Raw genomic sequence first — 5,112 nt, forward strand, 5'->3', positions numbered from 1 at the left:
AAAATAATAATAAAATAGCAGCTCATGTAGGATATAGGGTCCAACTAATTGGGCTTCACTCGAGCAGTGAAGGCCCAACCCACTGCCTTCATAAAATAAATTAAATATTATAAATAAATAAATAAAATCTACCTCAACGGCTCAACCCCACACTGCAATAGCTTTGTTCCTAAAATCGTATATAGCAAATCTCTATAATTTAATTTATCTGCTTCAATATTTGGGGATTGTGATTAAAATTTCTCCCTCCAAATTTCAGCGTATGTTCAAAAATTTGCTTTAGGAGTTTTATTTATAATTTTCTTTAGGACTTTTATTTATATTTTTTTCATTAATACTTATAATAATAATTGAACCAAAATGGAGCGCAAAGACATGTGTCTCTCAGCTCCCACATAATAACCTTTACGTTGATTTAGTGACAAATTCAAAAATTTTAAGTAGTGAAAATAATATTTAAATACATAAATTTATGGTGTTTAAAATATAAAATAAAATTTTTATAAAGACATATACATTTCATAATTATTTTTTGTGGGTTTTCATAACTTAAAAACATTAAATGATTTGTTCATTTTTAATACTACCAAAAATCTCTCTCTCTATGTAAGTAACTAAACAATCATTTAATCATTCATCTCTATTTCGCATCTAATTCTTGATGATATTCGTAACAGAAAACACTCTTTCAACTGATATAGTTGTCATTGGTAGTATCAAGGTTAACTTTAAAAGTAAATACACCAACGGATATACAACATATTTTCTTGTCTCCACAAGCTTCATAAAAAAATCATCAATCCCTTCTAATTTTGAAAAAACACCATCAAAACATATAGTTGTGAAATAATTTTCAAATTGGTTATCCAATCACAAAAGTTCAATAGGAGAAAAATTCAAAACAATAAGATTGAGCAAAATGAATCAACTTCTCTTTGTCAAATGTACAAAATAAATCTCTTGGATTTAAGCATGCTACACAAAGAAGCAACTCAATATTTACTTCTGTTAAATGGTTGTTTAACTCTTGGAGTTGTCGATCAATCACTTAAAAAAATAATTGAACTTGAAAATGGTGTAGATTAGAAACTTGTTCTACTTTGAGCCTTGACCTTCCTTGTGTTTCAAAAGTTTCATTCATATTTAGAACCACAATGTTAAGTTTTTTACAAAATGATGAAACATTATTGAGCAAAGAAGACCAACCATCATCTCTCATTGCTTGTAATCTTTGTTTGGATACTAAAACTAATTTCATAGCACTTACAATATATTGATCACTTCTTTGCAATGCATGAGATAACTCATGAGTAATCCCTAAAATATTTTCCATCAAGTGCAAGGTGAAAATAAATTCAAAAGTTTGCATAGAATTCAATAAAGCACATGTTTCACCCTTTTGCTCTAAACTTATGCCATCTTCCTCAACTATTTCAAGCACATCAATCATAGAAGGGAACAAGGAAAGTAGACTAAGTAATGTACCATAATGTGAGGTCCATCTAGCATCTCCCACCTTCTTGATTGTAGTTTCATGATTCAAGCCACATCCACTAGAGTTTCTCCGCTCTGCAATGTCTTTTTCACCTTTGCAATTTGACTTTCTTGAATAATATCTCAACACCTACATATGCTCCAACAACATTAAAAATATTAGCAACCAAGTTAAAAAATAATGCAACTCAACATATTTTTTTTGCCACTGTAACAAGAGTTAATTGAAGTTGATGAACAAAACAATGAATATAAAATGCAAAACAGTTCTTTTTTAATATCAAGCTCTTGAGACCATTAAATTCACCTTGCATATTACTTGCTCCATCATATCCTTGTCCACGCAACCTTGATAAATTTAATCCATATTTTGAAAACAATGACTCCAAAGCTATTTTTAATGATAAAGCATTAGTATTAGAAACATGAACAATATCAAGTATAGATTTAGTAGTTTCACTAACAGCAAATCTAACAATATCTTTTTGTATTGTAAGAGCTATCAATTTTAGATTTCCATGAGCATTTTTTATCACTTTATGAATAACTTCGTTGTGGTCAACAAGAAATCTAAAAGTTCAAGAAAATTTTCCTTATTACTTGATAACATTGACTCATCATTACCATGAAAAGCTAATCCTTGACATAATAAGAATCGAATATAATCAACAATTGCAATCAAATGAATTTGATATTCCTTTTTAGTTTGATCATACTACTTACACATTGTAACTTCAATATGTTGTTTTTGTTTCATCAAAGATGGACAATTCCTTCATGCTTGATTATGAAAATTATTTGGACCTCCAACATGAATTTGAAACCTCTCACTTTTTTTTTCCAATTTGTAAAACCTTCTGTTATGAATACATCACCACTATCTTTATGTTCCCCCAACATGTGATCTCAAAAGATAATAATATGAACAATATGTTGCATCCTCTTTTTGGCTATATTCTAACCAACTTCCATATTTTAAATACCAATCTGGATTAAATTTACTAATGGTATCTCCAAATTGTCTTTGTGAAAAATTTATTTCTTTTGGTTGTCAAGGGCCCTTTTACAGATAATATCTTCCAACTTCATCTCTATCACTTGGAAGATAATTTGAAATTTTTTGCCTTAGACAAGGATGGTCAAGAAGTTTTTCCAAATCACATTCTAAAAATCTTTTCTTGGTAGATGGACCCAATTTGACTTCTTTTTAACATGTATTTGAGGAGAAGACGATTGCTCTGAAAATGATTTTCTTTTAAAATACATTTCCATTACTACAACTAAAATCAATATAATTTTAATTAATGTAATGTTCATAACATAATGTTTCTTCTAAACATAAAAATAAAATGAGTAGATAAAAATTAAAATATTGAATTTGTCATTGAAAATTAAAAATAATTCTCATAAATTAATATAAAAACAATAACTTTAAATATACTAACCTCAAAGATCACTTTAAATATATAGTTTAGCTATTGAAACATGAAGGACTAGAGATGGAAGAAGAAGTTTTTTTTTTTTCCAATTTCACTCTTCCACACTTTAAAATATATTAGAGGTAAAGTGAAACCTCAAAATATGAATAGAACTAGAAAAAGTAAAAATATAAAATGTAAAATATTCAAAAAGAAGTTAGTAACAACTTACGTTTTTTTCTTGATTTACTTGAAATACATACATTATTATTTTTTAATTTTTTTATCTTATTTAAAATTTAAATGCATAATAACTTTTTTTATTCTGAAACAAATATTTTGTAGTTAACTTTTATCACATATTCCTGTGAGAGCTTTCTCTCTCTTCGTTCATGAGAGTCTTGTCCTCCTGTGTGAGCAATTAAACTCGTAGTCACTTCTCTGATTTCTCTCTCATAATCATTTCTTCTTCCCGTAATTGTTGTAGGATTTTTTTTCACCTCTTTTTCATCATGATTGATTTTACGTATCTTTTTGTACGTTTCTCATTATTTTTTGCTACTTGTATGCGTTTCTTGTAGTTTCTTTACGTAGTCCTACATGCATTACATATTAAATATCTCTCATTTTATTTGATTTCTTTTTTGACAATTTTTGCATGAACTTTCTCTTCCTACTTTTGAATCTTTCAAGATCTTTTATCATTTCACCGTTTCTTTCTTTTTTTCATTCTTTTCTCTTTCCGGACTTTTGTTAAGATTTTCGTTGACATTAGTTTCTGTCTTTGTTATAAATCATTTTTTTATTCTATCAACGGACTCAAACACGACAAGTATACCGGTTGTTCAAGTAGTAAATTTAAATCATATCCACATGGACTAGTAGGTAAAATAAGCACTTAATGACTATTTGTGACTAAAAAATAATTCCAATTTTCCATAGGTTGTCATGTAATTCAAATAAAGGTTATGACTATTGGAATGTTAAAACCTATAAAACTATTTGTATGTGTGTGTGGAAGGGATAGAAATGATATTGTGATTTTGTAAAATTGTGGGGTTAGATAAAACCAAACTTCACACTAATGAATCTTTGTTCTCTTGTTACATTCATTACCTAGTCAACCCATAAGTTTACTCAAACCTAATCCCTTAGAGCAAGAGCCTAGGTGTAGATAGTGAATATCAATTCCTTGAGTATCCAATACCTACACTCGCATTACGAGTTAGGGTTTAAGACTACTAATGGGCCAAACTCCATTCCTAGATACATTTCCCACTAGGTATTTGTTTCAGAGCTAGTTCAAAAGGCTATTTTCTAATACCCAATAGACTCTATATCAAGCAAAGGAGGATCAATCCAAAGCAAGCATTAACAATAGAAACATAACACAACAATGAATGAAACAACATATATATCATTAATAAAGTGAAGATTACAAGAGATTTTCCTTGGTTACATCTAACCCCACAAAATAATGGGTAGAACCGCTCAAAACAATGAAGGTAAAACAAAAATAGAGATGGAAGAACCGAAGGAAAGACCCACACACGAACGGTCCCAAGCACTGAGAATCCCTTCCACAGCTCTTAGAAGTCGCCCAATGTGTGAATGAGGGGAGAATCCTCGAAGATTTGATCAAATACGAGCTGAGTGAGACAAGATAGGGTTTACACGCCCAGCGCGTTATACCTTGCGCCCGGCGCAGGGGTCTTCTAGAGAGGTAATTGCTCTTTGTCTCCCATCACACCCGACGTGGATATTTCGTGCTCGACTCAAGGTCTTCCAGAGAGCTCTCTATCTCGATTGGTGCCCGGCTCAGGCACTATTATGCCAGGTGCGTGTCTTCCAGAGAGTTCAAGTACTCTCTGTCGTGAGCTACACCCGACGCGGATGTTCTTGCGCCCGACGCCCTACTAAAATACAAAGTGAGTTGCTCTCTGTGTTGTACATACCCGGCTCGGGTAGTCTTGCGCCTGGCGTGAATACTCTTCTCCTGCTCCTTAGCTCCTTAGATTTCCAATCCCATGGGTCTTCAACCTCACTCTTCAACTCAATACCTGCACAAAGAATGAGGTGCATCAAGGTAGTGTCAAATGATTTTTGGGTTAGCTATATTTGCACAAAATTGAATCAAAAGAGAACATTTGTATTACAAGAGTGCATGGAGCGAGTGAAATTGTTCAATAATCCCTATCTA

The sequence above is a fragment of the Cajanus cajan genome, chromosome 6 (genome assembly GCF_000230855.2).
Source record: "Cajanus cajan strain Asha chromosome 6, NIPB_CcT2T_4, whole genome shotgun sequence".
NCBI lineage: Eukaryota > Viridiplantae > Streptophyta > Magnoliopsida > Fabales > Fabaceae > Cajanus > Cajanus cajan.